This window comes from Barbus barbus (genome assembly GCF_936440315.1).
Source record: "Barbus barbus genome assembly, chromosome: 10".
Taxonomy (NCBI): Eukaryota; Metazoa; Chordata; class Actinopteri; order Cypriniformes; family Cyprinidae; genus Barbus; species Barbus barbus.
The window spans coordinates 26,531,655-26,555,695 of NC_136738.1; the positions used below are offsets into that span (position 1 = coordinate 26,531,655).

Here is a 24,041-nt window from a genome sequence, read left to right on the forward strand (position 1 = left end):
CGTTCTCTCTTTCCTCCCTGTGCTGGAGCGTGTGTGGATGTGAGCACTCTTTTCTCTCCTATTATCTGAGTGGCTGCAGGTACTGGTGTCTGCCTCTTTGCCTCTGTGCCAGAGGGATAAAGAGGGAAAGACAGAGGACTAGTGCTTCATATCCCCCTCTGGCCTCCCCGTCTCCCTGCTCCCTGTCACTCCATCCTTCCTTCCTCCCTCCCGGACCACCCGTCATCGGCTGGATCATCCTGCCCGGACCCTCCTCCCACAACCCCTTTGACTATCCTCACTTCACCGTCCCGTCTTGTGAACTGAGTGCAGGTAAGCCAGCACCTAGATGTGACTTTGTTAGGCTTTTTTCCCGCTTCTCTACACTCTTTCCTCTTTGCATGTCATTTTTTCTCTGTTTCTCTCACACACACACACGCTCTTTCTCACGCACCCTCCCTCACTCTCTTTAGCTTTCAAGTTTTCCCCTCTGGCAGTTCCTCTCAGAGGGAAGCGTGCAAAGAGAGATGAGGGATTAGAATCTGTGAGGTCACTGTTTTCGAGCCCAAACTCAGTTCACACTGAGTTCTTACCACTTCCTCTATCTAAGACTTTATCTGAAGCGGTGTAATACCCACTGGCTATGGATACGCTGGAAAACTGATGCTCCGCACCACGAACCGAGTGTGTACTTTAGCTTCACACGCTTCCTCTGTGTTGTCCTTGACCCCTGCAGCAGTTTATTTTCTGTGTGTCAGAGTTGTTTAATGCTGAGGTGTTTAGAGGAAACTTACAGATGGTTTTTGGTTCTAGGATTACCCATGTCATGATGTAACTACTGGACTGACATATTCAAATAAGGTATTCATTGTTAATTCAGACATTTAATGTGGTCAGAAACATACTTCGTGCACAATGCAAGTGCTTGTATTTTTTTTGTTTTAGCATATTTTTTGGTATTTTTGAAAGGTATTTACAACAGGACTACAAATGTATAAAAGTGTAATCATTTTATGTTTGTGGCCCTGTTGTAAATACTTTTGAAACTTTAAAAAAATACAAAAACATGTTAAAAATTAAATTGTTTTCTCTACCAGTCATCCATTTGTAGTCTGATTTTTCTGAAAAAGTGTAAACATTGCACTTTTAATATTGCTCAACATTTGTTCAGTTTTTGGCAACACGATCTGTTTATCTGACCAATAATTTGAGGTAGCATTTATACAAATGCAGTGTTTGTTGAAATGAGTGGGACAGAAATGACTGTGCATTCAAGTCCTTCTGGGAAGTTTGTATTTATGAGTTGGGAAGTTGTAATTACGATGTCAGGCACATTCACATCACATTGGTCAAAACAAGATGGCGATGTACCTTTTCTACAAAAACTACAGCAAGGTTTTTTAACTCTACTTTTACAAAATGAAGAATGCATATCAGGTGTTTTTACTTCATTGAATATATTAAGGTGCTGTAAATGGAATTGTTATAAACAATAAATAAATATTCGTAATTGCACAAAACAATGATATTTTGTACATGAAACTTTACACACTTTAAAAAATGTACCATCAACTACAGATGTTGAATTCATTGTCTGCCATTTTACTCACTTTCACACCCAACCCATCTCAGAAACTCTAGGCTCAAAGGAAATCCAGAGTTTTCCACTCGCAATTACAATTTTGTGGTGCCATTCACATGCTATCAACACTTTAATACAGTCTATCCGACGTGACTTGAACGTGCCATTGCACTTTTTCATTTAACATATATATTTGCACAAATCTTTAAACCTTAGTATCCAAAAAGGAAGCTATTAAAAGCATAATTCTTATCATAATTAATATTCTGTCATCATTTACTCAACTTCACATTATTTCAAACCTGTATGACTGACTTTCTACTGTAGAACACGAAAGACGATATTTTGAGAAATATCTCGGTGTGTTTTTTTTTTTATGTGTGTGTGCATACAATGGAACTCAATGGTAACCAAAACTAGTTGTTTACCAATATTCTTCAAAGTATTTTCTCTTGTGCTTCACAGAAGAAAATAAAACAGGTCTTAAATGTCATGATGGTAATTAAATGACAGAATTTTCATTTTTGGGTGATATATCCCTTTAAACCATATTTTTAATCCATGTCTTATTAGAATAGAGATAATACAAAGAGTTGTTATTATGTTTATAAGATTCTCTTATAAGAAACTATTGCTCCATCAAGTCAGTTGTTGACCTGAAGGAGAAAACTGACCGTAGAAGTTTGGACTTGCATTCCAGGATGCACTGATGCGTGAAATCGAGTAGCTAGAAGCATTAGCGTTAATATACTTGCATAGAGTATATTTCAGGTCTAAATCTACAGAGCACAGCAGACAAAAAACTGCTTAGGTCTTCATCCAGTTCAGTGCTTTGATGTGAATGGGTGCTGCGTGAGATTGAAGTGGTGCAAACATCAATAGCGGCCCATGGTTTGACAGATCTCGAACTTGTCTCCTGCACTTTAGCGGTAAAGACGTTTCCAATCAATCTGATTAACGGCATTACATCCCCAATGCTTGCTCTTTTTACAAGCACATTTTACCTGGACATATTCTCTTTCTTAATCAGTTTTTAAATGTAGAGCAGAATTTTCTGGGGTTATTGAAAGCAATGGTTAGGTTAGTGAATTCTGAGAACAGGTGTCTGAATTAACACCATTATTCCTTTGCTGCCTTGTTGGCCTATTTCCAACTGCGGAATAAAGAAGGAGTGATTGTTCAAACAATAAACGAATCTTCAACTAACACAGACAGAATAGCAGGAATGAAAAATGCTACCTTACTTTATTTAACTAAGCATTGAGTTTTTTAGTTATATCCAGTTCTTGTAAAGCAGATTTCATAAAAAATGTCTTCAGAGGCAAAACACAGCATACCTAAGGCTAATCGAGACATATTCAACCTCCCATTATTTTTTTTTTATTAGAAAACTATCATAACTTTTTTCCTTTTAGAAGGACATTCAATGACTTTGCGCAGTGACTTTTTAGCTGGCCCTCATGTTGACTCTAAAACAACTCAGCAGCTTCATATTGCTGATTTTATATTGTTTCTAAACCATTGCACAAATAGCGGCACCTCCTGAGAAGTAAGACGTGCCTTAATGCTCGACTTATAAAGAACTGTGACTTTTAGATCTTGTAGGTTCTTGGATGTCGAAGTTGTTTCACTGACAGCTTCAGTGTTTTGAAATGTTCCTGTCAGGCAATCAGGATTTGCATTTTAGCATGGTGCCTTTTTTAGCTGTTCGCTTGTGGACTTATATTGGAAAGCTGTGCTTATCACGTAGTATGATTACAAATATGGGCAGATTCTTAAGCTAGAGTAAATTGGAAATGTCATCGATGAGGACTTATATCTCCTAAACCACTTCAGATTAGTTTGTTGCATATTTACCTCACTGTATATTTTCATCAGCGTGAAACAGATGCATGAAGTTTTAGGAAAAGCTATTACTTGCCAGACAAGTTCAATTATATTCTCTCTAACAAGACTTTTTTTTTTTCCGCTGACGCCCATGATCTCGAAGCAGCTGGTCTTTTTGTGCTTTGGCTGTTTTTTTTTTTTTTTTCTCCGGATCTCATGCTGTCCTGGCTTCCGAGTTGCTGGTTCGGCAGAGTTGCAGTATCAAAAGGCCTCTGCCATTCCCTGGGCTTCCTCTCCATTCCCAACGTGCCAGGAAACTATGGGAGCCTGGATGTCACTTCGGACTGAGATCCAAACATGAATGTACATGTAAATGATTTCATTTCGACGTTACTTCAGTGCTTTCTGCAAGTAGGATGTGGAAAGAAGCCAGCTCGTCTTTAGCTTCAGCCAGAAGATGAGCCGCTTCTATTTACTGTATTAAATTTCGCTATAACTGATGCTCTGTGTTTTGTTTTTTTTCCACCTCCCATCCTCCATTCGGTCTGATTGGTACGCAGGTCTCCTCCGCATGGCCGTATAGTAAGTTAAAAACGTCATGGCTGTGTCATAACTCATAAGCGAATGCAAAGTGTTGCCGAGGGCTGAAATTGAATGCTGCACCTTTTCAAAGTTAAGGCCCAGAAAGATTTATGGCCTGTGAAATCCTGGGCCCTTTGTCTCTCCGCAAAGCCACTCTGCAGTGTAATTTAACCCGCTGATGGGCCGTGAGATCAATCAGGACCCAGGAAGCTGAAGGGGGGTTGGGGAAGGAGTCGAACCGGCCCTGGACCCCCCACTGCTGCCGTTCTTAATGCTTGACTGGGTGGCGCGGCTATTTTTATTGTTTCCGATGATGTAGTGGATCGGAGATATTCTGGAAAAGATTAGGGAAACATTGCAGGCTTGTCTGAATTTGTAGATCCGTGGGTCGTGTAAGCTTCTGATGCTGCTGGCTGTTTGATAAATCTGTCAGTGATCCAATTTAATCAGTCGTGGCGTCCAAGCTATACACTGAATGCACATGTGCTGCTCTCTATGTTTTTGTATAGCAGAGATAGAAATTCTAGTCTGAGACTTGGTCTCAAGTTGTGCTTGAGTTGTAAAATAAATGGCTTGAGATTCCACTTAGACTCAGACAATCAACTCGAGACTTGAATTTGATTCCAAGTACAAAATCCAGGGCTCAACAACAAGGATTTTTTTCCTGTTGACCTACCACAGATAATTGAGCTTTTTAATGTTACGCTTATTTTTATTGTTTCCAGTGATATAGTGGAGATGTTCTGGAAAAGTTTAAGGAAACATTGCTTTTCCGAATTCACAGATCTATGGGACTACCGACTTGAGGCGTAAACTAAATTCCAAATACCAAATCCAGATCTCAACCATTTTTAGCAATATATTTTTATATTTGCTAGAATGAATTTTTCCCTTAATTGTTAAATGTATTATTGTTATTATTAAAGAATGATATTATTTTCAATATTGTAATTATTGTTGTTAAAGTAATGAACAAAGGAACATTATTTTATTAAATATAATACATTTCATTATTTTCAATTACGTTTAATTTAATAAAATATTTTTTTATTATATTATTATAACTGTTGTTGGTAAATAATAAGAAGAACAAATGGAAAAAAAATATTAATGCTATTATTATAGCAGGCCACTCTGAAATTCTTCTTGAGAGACCTGAAACTCAAAATGTACTTGAAAATGTTTGACTTGAGACTTGAACAAAATTGAAATTGAACAAACTGAAAAATCTTTTTTTTTCCGACTAGGTTTATTAAACCAACCTGCACAGCTGTTATCAAATGGATTTAAGGGTGTATTAACACCAGGAAAGTCTGCTAGTTCACTTTTTTTTTGGTTTGCTTTCACCCTGCTCTTTTTGCAAGTGAACCAGAAATCGTAAAACAAAACCACACGTGTGCTAAGGTCATCCATTCATTGGTTCATCCATTCAACCGTACCAGAGTTGTTGACCACCTCTCGGGTCACTGGGTCTCACCTCACTGGGTCTCGGTACGGTTGTTTGGTCCACACCTGAGAGCAATTGCTGTATTCATACCTGCCCAAAAGATCTGCACCAAGGGGGAAAACAAACTTGAGTTCGATTCAATCGAACCAAACAAGACAGGTGTGAATACACCCTAATGGCTCGTTTCCACTGAGTGGTACAGTTCGGTACAGTACGGTACATAATTATGTCCGTTTCCATTGTCATAAGTTGTGAATGGTACCAAAATAGCGGACCATACCGTACCACTTTTTTGGTACCCTTTCGTTGGGCTACCTAGCACAGCAAAGGGTACCACAAGGGTGGAGCTAAACTCACTGCAGAAGTTGATTGGTTTACCAGAATCGTCACTTTTGCGTGATACAAGTGGATAAAGCTTCTCCTTCACTCGTTCCGCTCTGCTGTGTTCTGCTTATTACATCAGTGCACGCAAACACACAAAAAAATATAACAGTGTATTTTATACTTTTATATTTTCACACAGATAATAACCATTTCTCAATATGTGTTCTTGTGGACTTGTGAAACGTCATTGCCCAAAATGACGTTTTTCAGGCAAGAATGTAGTTGTTTAAAACTCAAATCTGCGGTTTATTTATAAAGATATAGCACCTATTTGAAAAGTCGCTATGCTGATTTCAAAGCTCCAGGCGATCACCGGGTGCTCCGTGCTCATGTATCCGCCTCGAGCAGCCTTACGCTCGGCTAGTCCTTCCGACATTTGCCGCTGGCTCTGATGTCTCTGTAGTGATTAAACGAGAATCAATTTGTTTTGTATATATTTAGCAGGAATTCGTGGTCTCATGAATCTATTATTTGTTCCTGGTCATATCGTTTTGACTGAGCACAAAGATTAACTTTAGATTTATTTTGAACTTTACCGTAGTAACTTGCAGCGCTGACTAGCAAATGTTTGACTGTGACTTGTTTGCTTTTGTCTTTATTTCCTCTTATATAAGCCTCTTATACTTTGTACTTATACTTTTATAATGGCTATTATTGTTCATTAAAACTGACATAAAAGAAGCAGAGTTGTGCTTATTGTCGATCGCTACTTTCCGGCATACACCACGCCTATCAAGTAAAGGGTACTGTTGGCCGTGGAAATGCAAGCCTGATCAGGGTTACCCGTACTGAATCGTACTGTACTGAACTGTACTCTACCGTACCGCTCAGTGGAAACGAGGCATAAGACTTTACTTGGACTCCGAATTAGAAACGTGTGAATATGCAAAATTGCTTTCCCTTCATAAAGCTTTAGAAAACCAACCTGTAGTAGAAAACTGTTCTCAAAGGATATTCGAGACTCGACTTGCACTTCACCTCAAAGACTTGAAACTCGACTTGGACTTTGCCTCAGAGACTTGAGAAGATGTCTGCCACGTGGTGCCTGTGCATTGCAAGGAATATAATATGTCAGGATAAGTCTTAAAGAGACTTTGAAGCCTGTCTTATAGCGCTGTCTTGGCAGCGTGGCTGGATCTCAGCGTTTTTGTTTGATTAAAAGCGCACAGGAGTTTGTAGCACACAGTAGGTGCAAGAGAAGGGCTGACAGCTTAACCACTGATTATTCAAGCCTCTTAGGCTAAGCCATGGCACTCCAGTGATGAACGCCTTCTCCACTTCACATTCCCGCTCCCTCGCTTTTTTTTTAACATTGCTTTCTTACTCACTCACTCCCTCTCTCTCGCTCTTCCTCTCTTCCCTTCTCATTGAGCAGTGGGATCAGTAGCAGAGTGATTCATGCAGTGCCGAGGCTTTATTTAGACATAATCCGCTGAGTGTCACTATGGCACGAGGCTTTGGTCAGGTTTTCCTACCATGCTCCTGCCTGCCTTCGTACCCAACCCCCAACAAGATGGGAGTGTGTCAGCGGGTCACATGGCGTGACGCGAGGAGACACCCAACCATGAATGATGCAGCATTTTCTCAGCGGCCTCGCCCCTGTTATCAGACGGAGAGCGATCGGCGGCATTGTGAGGAGGAGAGAGAGGAAGACCGCTTCCGTGCAAATGCGTTCTAATAAAATCTAGAGCCTCTGGAGCTTTTAGTAAAAGCTCTGCCTCATGTTCGGTGTCTATTGATGCCCTCCCACCTGCTCCCTGGCAAGGCCTCCGTTCCAGAGTGTTGTGACCGCGGAGATGGGCAGATTGAACCCAGCAGGGCAGGGTGTGAGGAGAAAGGTGTGACCTGCTGCTTGAAAAGTCTTTTTTAGCCACCGAAATGGACTCCTGAGTGACATTTACCATCTTAAACCTGTAAATATTGGCCTTGTTTTGACTGCGGGTTCACCTTGGCTCTTTTTTTTGTTGTCGTCTGTTCAGGATAGCTCTTGGCTTGCCCCTCTCTATAGCAAATATGCTTGCTTGACACACTTTCCTGAGCCGATGCCGTTCGCTCTTCCAAAGCATCTGCGCAGCTAAGTCAGCAGTAACGCTGCTGTGTTCTGGGGATGCACAGATTGAGGAAAGAGGCACGAGTTTCCTCTCAGCTCTGTGCGGTGTACTGTATGTAAATCTGGAAATCTGAATTCTGTGTCCTTATATTTGCCCTCAGGAGGATTTGGCTGATATATAAAATATTCACAATACAATTAAGATGATTTTGCTGGTAATATTCTGTGAATTTCACTATAATTCTGATGCGTTTTTTTACCCAAAGACTGCGTCATTAGACTGGTTTTGTGATCTTTCATTGTATCAGTAGAGCGTCTACTTTGGATGTCATTGAAACTGTCTGCTTCAGTGAATTGATTCAAATTGGTTCCATCACTCAAAAATGTTCCTGTGAGGCATTTTTCATTATTAAAATGTAGAAATGTAGGTAAAGTGTGTGTGTGTGTATGCGTAAAGATACCATTCATAAATGTGGGGTTGGAAATATGTTTTTTAGGAATCTTTTGTTTTGACAAGTACAAAAATACATCAGAAATATATATAAAGAATTTACATGAATACAGTAAAAATTTTACTATTGTGTAATAATATCACAATTTAAAATAAACGTTGATGAAGACTTGATTAATGGTTAAATGAAAAGTCAACTTTGGCATCACAGAAATACATTCCATTGTTAAATATATTAAAATACAGTAGTCAACATTTGAAGTAGATCAAAAAAGTTCATCAAACTTGTCCTAAGACAAGAACGGGTATTTCGGTTTTCGGACAACTTCAATGAAAAGTTTTGATCCACTTCAAATGTTGACTACTGTATTTTAATATATTTAACAATGGAATTTATTTCTGTGATGCCAAAGTTGACTTTTCATTTAACCATTAATCAAGTCTTCATCAACAAAATGATCCTTCAGAAATCATTCTAACATGCTGGTGTTGCTTATTATTTTTGTGGAAATTGTGATGGATTTTTTTCAGAATTCTTTGAAAGGTCAAAGACCAGAATTTATTTGAAATTTGAATAGAATTTTGTTTACAATAGAAATTTATTTTTACTGTCATTAAAAAAAAAAAAATCAATTTAATGCATTGTTTGTGAAAAAAAGTAATTTATGTAATCAAAATACAGTAAAACCATTAATATTGCAAAATATTATTAGAATTTAAAACAAATACAGTAAAAACGTAAATATTTTGTAAAATTACTTTTAAAATTATTTTTGTTAAAATACCTTTTTTCTGTTTTAATGTGTTTATAATTCGATTTTTTATATATTCTTTGCTGAATATAAAGTGCAAAAGTTTCTCATTTATTTGAGTTTTTTTCTGACAATGTAAAATGTTTTTTACTGTCACTCTTGATAAATGTAATGCACCCTTGCTGAATGAAAGGTCAAAAGACCAGAATTTATTTAAAATCTGAATCTTTTTTAACAATATAAATGTATTTTCAGTCATTTTTGACCAATTTAATGCATTGTTGCCTAATAGAGGTATTCATTTCTTAAAAATAAAAGAATGGTGATGTGTGTAAATAAATAAATACATTTCCTCTGCTGCACAAAAACGTTATGTTTTATACAGACACACACACACACACATAAAATGCACACTATTATTACTTTTATGATTAATTATATTTCTCTTCTTGCTTAAAAATACAACGTTTTTATTGGCCAGTCTTACCCATCAGTAAAGAAAAATGCTGTTTTTGGCCAAATATTGAACTTACGTTTTCGCTGAACCGCCTGAAATGGTTAAACAAAAAACTGTGGGTTAGCAAGTATTCAGAAGATACTTATTAGGTAGGCATTTCTCTTGTTTTGTGAATAAAGGCTTAGTCAGTATACCCTTACATACTGCTTTGTCATTGTTATGATCAGTGTAGAGCTAATATTGATTCTTTATGCTATGCTCCAAATAACTGTAGAAGACAATAGCGATCTGAAATAAGAGGAAGACTTAGAGTATTTGGAATAGGGCCATGTGATACTGTTGACACATTAAACTCATATACTGTATACTCTGCAATGTATGCGTTTTCTGTGTGACGACTCCCGGAAACCAGATGAGCAGGATTTCATCCATATTAACTTAAAGTGTGGCTTAAGTCATTTAAGTGTAATGTAATTAACAGGATCTGTTTGATTTCTGACATTTTTTTCAACAGCACATCACAAGTTGAGGCTCAATCTGCTTCCTGCAGGAAAATCTGAGCCGCAGATTAGTTAGCGCTGTGATTTGTCCCACGAGGTTGAGGGATTTGATCTATCGGCTAATTCCTCTCAATCTTAACTCGATGAGAACTGTCTGTGACATCACAACGCTATCCCTCACCTCAATGAAACCTCAGCAGCGAAGGTAAAGCACATGATATCGCTATCTGTTCTTCTCTGGAGGGGGAATGTACAGAGCTGTGGAGATATTCAAATGTGCAGCGTGCCTTTGAATTTCTGCTGGAGCCTTTCTGCTGGATTAAGACTTAAAGGCCTTTAAAGGAGAACCCCTCCAATCATAAAGGTGTGAAAGTGACAAGCGTTTTGCCAAACATTTCTGCACGTCTCCCTTCCTGTCTATTTTAAAAGCTAATTCGCAGTCTTTCACATTTCTCAGTATTAACCGAACACATTTGAATAGTTATAAGAAGATCATACACTATGTGCAGACTTAACATATCTCGCACATAAAAAGTTTGGGGGCTGCGAGGTTATTTATTTTTTCCATCGTTGAAACGGTCTCTTATGCTCACCAAGGCTGCATTGATGTAATCAAAATACTCTAAAACTATTAATATTCTATTGATAATATGAAATTAATATGAAATATTATTATTAGACTTTTTATATAGATTCTTTGATTATAAAGTGCAAAAGATTATTTGAAATAGATTTTTTGTGACAATGTAAAAGTTTTTAACTGTCACTTTTGATAAATTGAATGCATCCTTGCTTAGTGAAATTATTAATTTGTTTTAAAAAATTGACTTTTTGAACACTACTGTATATGCACATCTGAGTAAATACTTTTATGTAGTTAATCTTATGTATCGTCTACTATATTTATCCATATTTATTCACCCTCATGTCATTATAAACCTGTATGATTGTTTTTTTTCTTCTGCGCAAAATGAATAAAGGCTGAATAAAGGCTGCCAAGCTCCAGAAATGAAGAAAAAAAAAAAAAATAATAATAATTATAAATTTTAAAAATATTAGAGCATTTTAATATTATATGTACAAGCACACACACACACACACACACACACACACACACACACAGTCTTCTCAAGATGTGTGTATATATATATATATATATATATATATATATGTATATGTGTATATATATATATATATATATATATATATATATATATATATATATATATATATATATATATATATATATATATATATATATATATATATATAAGCCAATCTATCATATGGCTTCATGAAACGTGCGATATAGCATGTGATTCATCCAGTGTATACTAGTTTTTTTGTGCTTTTATGGTACTTTTATGGTACAGTTTTAGAGCTTGACAACCCCCATTCACTTTCAATGTATGGAAAACCACAGTGTAAAAACAACATCCCGCCAAACATCTGCTTTTGTGTTTGACAGAAGAAAGAAAACAATATAGGTTTGAAACGACACATGGGTGAGTGTCTGATAGTTTAGGAACTATTCCATGACAAATTAAAGGCCCGAGTGATTGCATTGTTTATAAAATGATGCCATATGGATTTCAACAAAAGGAGCTTGTCAGTTTGTGTTGCTGCAATGACAGTTAATCAGCTGTAGTCAAATGCCGTAATATTAACTGAATGAGATCCATATTTAAGCATTTGAACTTTTCAGTTCAGCTGCCAATGATCAATAACCGTAATCAAGAACACTAATAAGTAATGTTTTGTGGCATGGGCGACCACTTTCTTCAGCAGTTATACAGCAGTATTTTATAGGCTGTTGGCCTGAGTCCTTAGCTTTGCCCTTTCACAGATTGTGCGCGCGACTTCAGAAGAACTCATATGTTAAGAACACACACGCTGTGAAGGGTATTATGGGACAACTGTCTCCCTCAGGCATAGATACCCAGGTGGAATAGGGGCTTCTGGGGGACTAAATCTTGTCTGAGACTCAGCACAAACCATCATTTACAAAAGCCGCTCAGTGCAAAAGAGGTCAAATTAAGGATATCTATGAAATGCCATTAGCTCTCAATTAATGCCAAGGGCATATAAAGTATAATGACTCATCTGGATAATACGCGTGTGTCCGGATAGCTGATACAGCAATTGAAAACTGGTGCACAAGCCTTTTATCTTACTTGCATGTAGTAGAGCAAAGCACACTGAGAGGGGTGAGGAAAGACGCCGTTTGTGTGGCTGTGAGCATGATTTTGGTCATTTTCATATTAAATTAATCCTTTTATCTCTGTTACATTATTTTTTTGACTTTGCAAAGTGAAATGTCCATTAATTTGTTAATGTGTTTCAGTATTTACACTACTGTTGAAGAGATTTTTTAATGTTTTTGAAAGAAGTCTCTTATGCTCACCAAATCTTGTATTTTTTAAAAAAATACAGTAAAAAGAGTAATATTGTGGAATAGTGTTAGAAATTTAAAATAACTGTTTTGTACTTTAATATATGCTAACGTTTTATATATGCTAACGTTTATTTTATTTATTTTATTTATTTTTAACCCTAACAATGCAAAAGTATTTACTGACGCTTTTAATTGATGTTTCTTTTCTGAATAAAACTATTAATATCTTTCAAAAAAGAAAAACCTGACCCCAACCTTTCAATGGTGGTGTGCATTAACAATGAAGGTTTCAGTAGGTATTCTTGTAGCACTGAAGTCCTCACTTAATTTTTCACAAACTTCGCTCGGTTCTAGATTAGGTTGTCACACTTGTAAGTCTCTCAAGAATACATTTACACCTTATTTTTGGTGCCTTTAGAGATTTGGTAATTTGTTGAGACAGTTGCCTAATTAATTTCATATTTCTATTTGTTTTGCTGAACAAATTACGGCGGAACGATGAAGCCCTGTGCAAATATACTGGCATGGGCCACCATGTTTGTGTCAAATATTTAATAATTTATTTAATCAATCATGTTTTTCAACAATAATGAGGTTGCTCTAGATCACTGACAGACCGTACATTGTCTGATATGAACAAACTCAGAATAACGCTTGTAATTCAGTAATAAATGGCTGTTTAAGAGAATATGTAGCTGGCATGTACATAGATTTAAACATAGTCAAGTCACAAGTATACTCGGGTAGGGCGATTATATACTATATAGCAAATTTCAAAATATTGCCCAGCTCTTATACGCCAGTTTTGTACTTTTTTCTTGAATGTTTCATCACTTGGCATATTTAAAGTGATTAGATTAAAAAAATAAATTGAATTTGTTATCTGTGTTTCATAAGTGAAACCAGCATGAATATATTTTAGGTGCCTTTATTTTTCATTTACCCACACAATAATTCTCTTGTTTACTGAATCTTACAGTTATAATACCTTGAAAGTCATTTGTGTAAACAGTAGCAATATTGTATTCTAGATTTGTGACTCATGGCATGATTATGCAATAATATCTGCATTTTGAACAGGTTTGTATCGCAGAGAATGAAAAGAGGTGGCAAAGTCGTACAAGCTGGTGTTGATGAAATGCTTTTAAAGGTTCCTCGATAAGCTCCTTTGCTGGGTGTTTGTGTGCAAGTGACAGGCTCTCACAGCCCTGTCAGACTGTTTCTGCACGTAAGCAGTTCTCCTAACATTATGCTTACTGCTTCTTGACTGGTTTTGTTCCTGTGTAATCCCTCCGCACTTGGTCGGCTCCATTCGCTGAGCTCGGGCTGCTGTAACTGCAGCTCGCATTAAACCTTGCTCAACTTTTCAAACTGACTTTCAAAGCATCTTGTCATGAGAAAGCAAACCACGGAACTCTCTCACACATCACGCCCGCATTATTTTCATTGCTGGTCAAAAAAACGCTTTCATCAGTGTTTCCTTTATTGTGTGGTGGCATACACTTAGCAAAGATTTTAATATTTCTGGGAGAATATACACTCGATGTATAGTCCCGGTATCACAGAAACATGATTGTTCGACTCAGAAATTGCTTTGTGTCAGCTAAATACTGTGAGTGAAATTTATTCAGTAGTAAATCAAAATAACATCTTATTTACTGTCTATTTTTCTTGCGTCTGTGTGGCAGTTATGATCTCTTCCTTTTATATTTTAGTTTAAGCCTGGAGGACAAGCTATGATGAGTGGAGTCCGCTAAGGTCTTATTATTTCTCTGTTTTATATATATATATGAACAAATATATTTATTTATATATATAATATATATATAATTTATATATTTTATAATAATAATAAATGTTATATTGCATAAATACAATTTTTTTTATATATTAAAAAACAAATTATGTACAAATATATTTATATTTATATTGGTAATATTGTGTATATGTATTATTATTATATATTATTTAGTTGTTTTGTCTTTATAATGCTAATGCTAAAAATAATAATAAATGTAATGTTTTGTATAATGAATTTTAATAAATTGTACAAAATATTAAAATATTTTTATTATGTTTATTATGAATTTGTGTGTGTGTGTGTGTGTGTGTGTGCGTGTGTATGTATATATATATATATATATATATATATATATATATATATATATATATATATATATATATATATATATATATATATATATATATATATATATAATTTTTAGTTATAATTTGATTATATATTATTTAGATTCTTCTTTGATAATGATAATAATAATATGTTTATTATTAAATGTAGATTTTTTCCCCCCAGAAATGTAGCAGAACCAGTTGAGAACCACTGCTAAACGGTGTAGTCTAGTGCTTTTCAACTGGTAGTGAAAAACAACACACATAATAATCCTCAACTAACCATGTAATCACACATAATTAAAATAGTTGTTATATTGGTAGGTGCTGCATCTAGATATTTTTCCATTGACGGCCATGTGTTGGATACTTCTGGGGGGTCTTTCACCAGCCAAACATCTGTCATTGAGATGAATGGGAAAGCTAACGGATAGCTTTCTCCAGGTATTATAAACCTCCTTGGGCCCACCCATAAAAATTTCATCCGAGGGCCTGAGAATTCAAGCGACAGCCCCAGCTGAAATTAATGGAGACGTTTGATTGATTAGACCTGCATTTCAGAGAGATTCTTTTGCAAATCAATGACTGCCTGCATGTAAGCGTTAATGAAATTGCACAGCGGCAGAAGTGAGCTGACTTTTTCCATGACGGAGTTAAGAGTCTGCACTTTCTCTAAAAGCCCTGTGGAGATCTTTCCCCTTTTAACGTCTCCATGAAAATGTCATTCGATTCTAAAATTTTACAGCCAGTGAAGTGTCTCCAAGTTGATTCATTTATTTATTAGTAAATGAAAGTAATGAAATGCTTAAACACATTTCAATAGTGCTGTTTTGTGCTGCTCTGGCTTTATTGCCTTCCGAGATTTACTTATTTGATTAATGCATTAGGCTCTTTTACAATATTTAGCAAAGCACGGACCCTCTTAATTTATAACCCCCTGGCTAAATGAAAATGGGAAAATATCAGCTTTCCTCTCAAGCTTGATATTACGTTTTGAAGCACAATGTTGAAAGGGCTTCGATTCATTATTAATGCTCACAATATAAATAGTTTAGATCTTATTAATATTTCATTTATGGTGAAAAAAAAAAAGATTTGAGTGACTGCTACAGTATTGGAAAAATTGTAAATATATTATAAAGACAGTTCATTGGAAATATCGCCGGTAGGAAAAGCAAATGTAAACACACATATGCCATATGTGTTTCTTTTTATATCATTCATGCTTCACTCACTGAGCATAATATTTAACAAAAGAGTGTAAAGGCTTTGTTAAATGATGATGGTGAGGACTTGATGTGCCTAGCTTGAGTATGGTTGGCTCTCTGGGCTGTGTGTCTGTCGTAAGGAGATAACTTATGTGTTTTATGGATCTTTTGAGCACTGTAACCGCCATCACAACAGAGATCTTTAATCTCACTGATGTGTGTTTGCCATCGCACTGGGACAGTCCTTGAGTAGGGGTCAGGTGGTAATCTGTAAATGCTGGGACGTGGGACCCTGAGAAAGCGAAAAAGGAATATAAGCTTTTAGAGATCATTAAACATTAATACAGTGTGATTTGTGTGTCGAGCCCTTGTGCTGAATTTCGGTCTACATCATTATAGAATTTCATCTCGGGGACCCTCTGAAGTGGCTCCATGTCAAACAGGAGATCAGATTGTAAGCGCCTTTAGAGGAACTGATTAACTTCTGGTTTGCACAGTCGCTCACAGGCTGAAGACCGAAGTGTTTTATCTGCATCCGCTTGAAGCCCCTAAATAAATTGGCTAAATTGGTAGCAGCTGAGTCCAGACTGGGAAAATATTTAACAGGTTTTTCTTCTGCCAATACATTACATTTGTGGAGACATCCTCACATCTCCTTTTTTCCAGAATGGTCATCAAACTGGAAAATGATTGACAGTAGGTGTCAGAAGTTGAGTTTACCAGTAGATGGCAGTCTTTCCTAAGTGTTATAGTACAGTGAGACAGGTCAAGGTTCAGTTTTTGAGATACTGTTTTTAATGGCTTTATCTAGTCCGTTTGATTGTTTGATCCTAGTAGACAGAAGCTATGATTAATGTAGCAACTTGCTGAATTAATATAGAATGCGTTTACTGGCATTTTACAGCAGCTCTGAAGGCAGCTCATCCGATCAAAATTAAGTCTGAACTTTCAGTTTTATAATAGATGTCATGTATTTGATAAACACTACTAGGCCTATGTCACACAGAGCTAGAGAACACATTCATCACAGTCTTGTCAAACAGTGCAAAAGATGCCCATTAGAGGGAGCACCTTTCACACAGACAGACGTTCATTTACTTGTGCTGATAAATGTCTTGTCTTTTTGAAGGAATTTCTGGTTACTGGGAGCTCAAGACTGGATTTGGCAGAGTAGTTAAAGATGTAGGAGATGGTCTGTTACAATAAAATGTATTATAAAAATCTAAACTTTTCTGCAAGCTCATTTTATCCAATTTTGTATGTTAGACATGGGATGAGAATCTGGAAAAATACAGATCATTCCTGTTATGTATTACCTTTTGAGCTCCTCTAATTTATGGGTTAATTTCTATGAATAATAGTATTGTCTAAACTCAGATAATGCTAAAAAAAAAACAAACATCTGCTCAAACCAGTGTAAAATTCATAACTGTGATGTTGTGAGATGATAACATGATTTCCATCTTTACAAAACATTTATCATATATTTAGTATATTTTTAAATAATATTTGACTTTTATTGTATTAAGACAAATGTGATGGAAATATTAACATTTACTGCATAGCAAAAATGATAAATAAGTATTATAAAGACACTATTGAATGGAACTGAATTCCAACATTTAGTTATGACTTAAAATAATATGCAATGTTGTCTTTTTTTCAGAATCTTGGTTTGGAAGAGCAGAAGAGAACCTTTAAATATTTTTTTTTAAAAGTAAACCTCCTGTACAGCGAAACAGTAAGGAGTTGCTCAGGTAATGCATCAGTTTTATTAAATTGAAATGAAATTTGAAAATGCATGGATTTTTTTCTCACATATCTACATCTCTTTAAAAGGGTGAGGTACACTGGACAGACGGAACTCTCCCAAGTCTTCTGGAAGTGTGGCAGCACGTGGTCACATGACCTGGAAGAGAAAACCCAAGAGACTTCTGGGATCCCTCTCTGGTCAGTGACACCATTTTAGGAATTTCAAAACACCTTTTTTTTCTGGTTAAAACCTCCCACACGTGGTGTGTTCACAGAAATGTCAGACACTTAACTAGAAGCTGAAGCTTTTGGCCTCTTTTTTTTGTTTTTTACGAGATGTTCCTGATGAAGGATTCAGTTAACCGTGAGATAAATAAATCAGCGCACATATGGCATGTGTGATTTCACCCGTGCTCTTAAGGCAAACCCCCTTTCGCTACACAGAGACCCTGATGCGGAGAAGGTGTAACGTATGGCAGCCTCGCATGACTGACGAACGTGGCTTAAACTGACATGACGAAAGTGTGTTGTTTTGATTTGCCCTTCTGCCTGCAGAATGGGCCGGTTATCAACCTGGAAAGAAGTCTAAAGGCTGATGAACTGATCTGCACGGCGACACAGCTGCGCTCTCTTCCCCTCTTCGTCTGGCCAATCACTCCATTTATGTCCTGAGATCCACAACTTTCTGCAACTCTGGTGAGTATTGTGCCCTTTTTCTTTAGAAGCCTTCTAATCCTTATAATCTTGCTGAACTGGTTCTTGCAGGCTCCTCTTAGGCCCGCCATCCGTTTTTGAGCAGGAAATGCCATTACGGGAAATGGGATGACCTTTTGCGTTGGCAATCTATTGATGAATCAGCATCCATTCGGCTGGGAGCTTTCGCTGACTGTTGTAGGCCTCAAAGCGCGTGGGTTTATTTCTGTGCTGAATTCAAAGTGCATAGCGTATGTATTGATTTTTTCCCCTATTGAATGTTATGAGCATGTTTCTGAAGGAGAGAGTCATTTGCAGTAGTATGGGAAAATAGGACTGTGATATATTTAGGAGACTTTCTTGCTGTCTGTGCTTGCAGTTCAAGGCCTGGTTGATTCTGACGGAGCGAATGGCATAGAAACTAGGCTAACTATCATAATGAATATTAATGGCGGATGTGTGCGTGTTTGCATCTGTCGCCATGGGTAGTTCCAGAGGTTTCCGACCATCTCCCTGCACATGACGTTGCATCACGGTTATTTCCTTCCCCCTGACCTGTCTCAGACACCTCGGAGGGAACTCTCAAGGGAGTTTTTGTCCTTTGTCATTGCGAGTAGTTTTGCCACATTGGCAGCTTTTGCTCAAGGGCCATCAGCGAAGGGACTGCAGAATAGTGCATTAAAAATAACTTGCGTGAACCGGCGAGAGCTTGTGTCACACGTTGGCTCATGTTGGTGGCGAAAGGGGATGTCGGCGCTTTGTCACAACGCAGTCATGAACTCACCCTGACAGGCTTCGCTTAGATGCTGGGAAATGCTTTGGATTGGATGGTAGACAGGCACTCAATGCTGAGCCATTTTAACCAGCACTGACACGTCATGTGAAAAAATGTCCTTTCATAATAACACAACTACTGTATGTACACAGAGATGAGGTGTAGATCACTTTTCACCCCAAAATCAAAGAAAGTTAGTTAAATGGAACTAAGTTATTAAATTATGCACAGTTTCTCACCAAAATTTTATTTCCATAATGCATAGGTTCTCAGCCTTTTTGACTTGAAGCCCTCCTAGATAGTATAATATAGTTCTATTAATATTATACTATGCAGGTGGGCTTCAAGTATATATTAAATTTAAATATATTATTAACTAAAAACTGGGAGATTGTCAGTGTGGGTATAGTAATTGCCTTAATTAATTTTGTGATTTCAGAAATTTCAAACAAAAGAAACTTTTCACTTTACTGTATGTCTTGATGCTGTTTTTAGCATTTTAATTTAGTTAGATAATTAAAATTATAATTATAAATACTATTCAAATGATATTAATAATAATAATATTATTTGTATGTTACATTATTTTATATATAATACATTGAGCATAATGTGTCTGGATGGTAATTACTGTAATACAGTAGTTTTTTGGTCAAAGTAAAAATAATACTGTAATTAAGCATATGTTTCAACAGCATCTCATTGTTGTAATGTGACAGTGATTATGTTTATTCTCAATAGTGATAAAATATGTTTATATGCTATGATTCAAAAGTTACAGAAGATTTGTTTTTCAAATAAATGCTGCACTTATTAAACAACCCTGAAAAAAGGTTTTATGGTTTCCTTTAAAAATATGAAGCAGTTTTCAGCACTGATAATAAGTAATCTTTCTTGAGCACCAAATTTCTGAAGGATCCTGTCTTTTATTTATTCATTAATTTATTTCTTTATTTATTTCGGGGTGAAATATGACCTTGACATATTCTTGACAAGTCTCATGCGATTAAGCTACAGTAGAGTTTAAAATTGTTCACAACTAGCTGTAATTTTCCCTCTCTGATGTGTCTGACAGAAACCACATCCATGAACTCTGTTTGTCTCTCAATCAGTGACAGCAATACAGAATGCTCTTCTGTCTCAAAGCATCTCCTTTTTTTATGAAGTTTCTGAAGTCAAGGTTGCTTGGGGAAATAATATATGAGACATGACGCAAAAGACATAAAAATTGTACACAGTCTGGAGAGGATGGATGAAGAGGCTTGTGGGTAGTTAACATGCTGGAGCGCTTCCTGTCTCGGTTGCATGCTTTGGCTTTCTGGGTATTTTGGCTTAAATGATGCTCTTGTCATCTGGGCACACATTAAAGGCAAGCCCATCTGTGACTGCGGGATGAGTGAATGCAGGGCACACGCAGATTACTCTTATTAACATCTCAGTGCCACCATTATCGGCTCAGCGGGGAATGGAGTCCCCTGTTTGTCACAGTTAATGTTTCCAGTGCAGTCAAAGCCTGACTTATGATGGACTATTTCACTCCTGTTTCAGACCGACTCCGTCTGGTGTGTTGTGTGGTCTTGACTCTAATTTGTCATTCTTTGGTATTCATAGTACGCAGCTTGAGCACATTTACTTGTGTTTGTTTGTGGGAGCTTGGATGTTTTTGCCTCTCCGTTTGCATGCTAGAGATTTCGTAACTAATTGAACTTCTCTTAATGTATGTGGAGCATGACGCCAATGACCATGCAACTTATGTAAACATCATTGCAAATCAATACATTCAGGCTCACTGCAATGACTGTTACAGAATACCAGTTACAGAATGCATTTGCATGAGCGAAGGGCAATGACTCCTCTGACACGTACTTTTTGTAGTGTGACTCCATTATAAGAGTATTTTTGCAGTCATTTTAAATCTAAAGCATGTTATAAATGGCTCATGAAGTGAATGGAAAATTGACCTAATTATTACCATAACACTAGCTCACTTTTTATGTTTTTTTAGTGATGCATGTTTTGAACCCAGCACAGAGAGGATGTGCATGAACATGCCTGGTCATAAAAACAATAAGTTACATCTTGGAGGTTGAGGATTATTTCTGTACTCACAGAGCTCAGCTGTAAGAATTTCTGATGGTTCAGGTTTTATAACTTTGGATGGATGGATAAATAAATTGCTTTTAGCAATGTATTTTATATGTGCAAGAACAAAAAATACATTTTATAAGAATATATTTTATAATATTCATGTATATTAGTGTATATATACAGTCCTTTGCAGTTACATCCTTGCTTGCATTTCATATATTTCATTATAGTTAAAAATATATGCAGCTCTATAATTAATTTATTTTTTTAATTATTTATTTTTTAGTATAATAAATGATTTGTGTGTGTGTGTGTGTGTGTTAAATATTAAGTATATACAGTAAACATTTTATGTAATATATTTTTTTTGGTAGATTTTTAAGGTGCAATTGTAAATGAAAATTGTACTGCTGCATTACAGCTGTACATTTACAAAATAGATTTGTGCTGATAACCTATGGTATGTGATGCAAAACATTACTTATTGATTTAGATATAAAACATATAAAAAATCAAGATCTACAAATGTCAACACAGCTCTGGTCTGATCAGACAAGTGACAGTCCGTCCTGTCAGCTGCCTCGAATCTCTCTCACACTGACCCCAGGCCATTTGGCCATCCTTATTGTCAAGCCCTGTGTCACGGTCAGATGTCCTCTTGCAATATTTACCAAATCTTGAAATTGCTTTCTGATATGAATTCTGTTTTTCAGATTTGTTATGTGGAAAGCACCACCATGCAAACATATTGCTGCCACTTTTTAGCTCATTGGAATTTAAGAGTTGTTTGGTACACAAGCCTATAGTACAGAAAGATGCGCCAGCCAACTGAAACAGAAAATCAGTATGAGCCTTGTAGAATATTTCTACTGATTGTTGTACTGATTCTTTCTCATACAGCGTAGACCCACACCATTATTTTCTAATGCACTTTGTCATTTTTTACCGAGTTGTGAGGTCTTGTAAAAGCCTCCTGTCAGTAGTGACGGTTCTAGACCAGGGATCCTCAAATCTGGCTCACAAGAGTTTAGCTCTAACCCTAATCAAACACACATGAGCATGCTAATCAATGTCTTCAGGATCATTAGAAAATCACAGGTAGGTCAGTTTGATCAGGGTTAGAGCTAAACTTTGCAGGAAAGCAGATCTTACGAGCCAGATTTTAATTTGTTCCATAATTTTTCTTTTGTATAATACAAAAGAAGTTAATTTGAAGAATGTTGGTACCCAAATACTATAGAAGCCAATGGGACCAGAAACTATTTATTTGCCAGCATTCTTTAAAATATCTTCTTTTGTATTCTACAGAAGAAAAATGCATATAGTACACGTTTGGAATGAGTAAATGATGAGTGGTGGACTATGTCTTTAATTTTGTAATATATACCTATTAATTGAAAATCAGAAAATTTTACAGTAAATAATTGCAGTTTTGGTAAATGATCGGAATGATAGCCAATAGGAATTCTTTTCTGAATAGGTTTTCTGTCTTGTATGGATGTGTTGCCTAAATAGAATAGTCTGGGACTAGTTATGCCACTGAACACTCTGGAAGTGGGAGGTTTTGTATTTTGTGGAAGGAAAAACGCGTTATTTGATCATTTTAACAGCCTTACAGTTCCCCCACTGAACCGCCCCTGCCTGTCATTTTAGCTTTTTTGAAATTTTGTGTTTTGCATAATTTGCCTTGTTAAACAGTCATGCTTTTCAACAGCACATGGATTGTTTGTTTCAGTTCAAGCTTGCTTTGCAATACTTTCCTCTGCCAATAATGATTCACTTTGATGCTGATGCAGCCTGACTGATTCTAAGGCAGGGCATTAAACACACACACACACACACTCATCTCAGTGCTCCAGAAAACAAAGGCAGGCGTTTTGGCTTTGATTTTATAGATCTATACATCTATACTTACTACACAAGCTTATTTATAAAAGTATGTTTAACAGTGTGCCCTGACATATTCAGGTATTGCATGCATAGATATGCAAACACAGATCTATTTAATTCCAGCAACAGTGTGAGCTGACGACATTCTGGTTTCTTTTTCTCTTGCGCTTTCAGATATTTCTGCATTGATTTTTTTTGTAGTCTTATATTTCAGTGATTCTCCACCTGGGGCACACATAAGCATCATATATTTTGCTTTGTTAAATGTTATGTTATGAAGTTATGACTTAAAATAACAATTCAGGGCTGCCAATATATTAAAATGACTCTTTAATAATCTAAAATTTTACAGCAAATCTTTTAAATTTAAAAAAAAAAATTTGTTGTGACTTTTTCCTCATAATTGTGATTTAATATCTGATATATTGAGGTTTCAAAATGAAGACTGCTTCTTCTAATAGTGACCTCATATTTTACAATTCTGAATACATTATCTTGAAATTGCAACTTTATTTTTCATTGTTGTGACTTCTCTTAATTGTGACTTAATTTTTTGTAATTAAGAGTTTATATCTCAGAATTGCAACTTTATTTCTCATTATTGCAATTCTCTTGTAATTTCAATGTAATATCTCAAAATATATCAAAATTATGAGTTTATAACTTGAAATTGCAGCTTTTTCTCATTATTGTTAATCTTTTTCTTTTTTTTTTTCTTCTTTTTTTTTTTTACATTAGCGGACAATGACCTTTTTTATGTTTTGAACAAATATCTGCAACATTAGTCTTCACATATGACCCCCAAAAGTGAATAAAAGTAAATATCTATAACATGCAACAGACAAAGAAAAGAAAATATGAGAGAGTCTGTGGAACAATTTGTTCCTCAAAACTTTTTTAATCGTTCTTGCCTTCTCAACAAAAAGCGAGGATGATATCTTACTCACAACTCGACTGAGACACACATCCAGACACTGATAAATGCATGTTGATTTATTTAGACTTGTTGTACAGGCATTTGCAATTACTTGCTTGAATTGCAGTCTCAATTTTATTATCCTTTTTTGTCAGATAGCAATGCAGGCTATATGTCCAATAT

At 36.1% G+C, this 24,041-nt stretch overlaps 1 protein-coding gene across 1 annotated transcript in view; it reads left to right on the forward strand.

Annotated features, from left to right (window-relative positions):
* Positions 1-45: 45 nt before the first annotated feature.
* The window catches only part of LOC306875751 (poly(rC)-binding protein 3-like), a 55,824-nt gene continuing 31,828 nt past the window's right edge, over positions 46-24,041 (forward strand). Inside the window, exons 1-4 of the mRNA XM_079426470.1 lie at positions 46-312; positions 17,411-17,501; positions 17,584-17,694; positions 18,052-18,192. The gene's annotated coding sequence lies outside the window, so the exon portion shown is untranslated. The remainder of the gene's footprint in view (positions 313-17,410; positions 17,502-17,583; positions 17,695-18,051; positions 18,193-24,041) is intronic.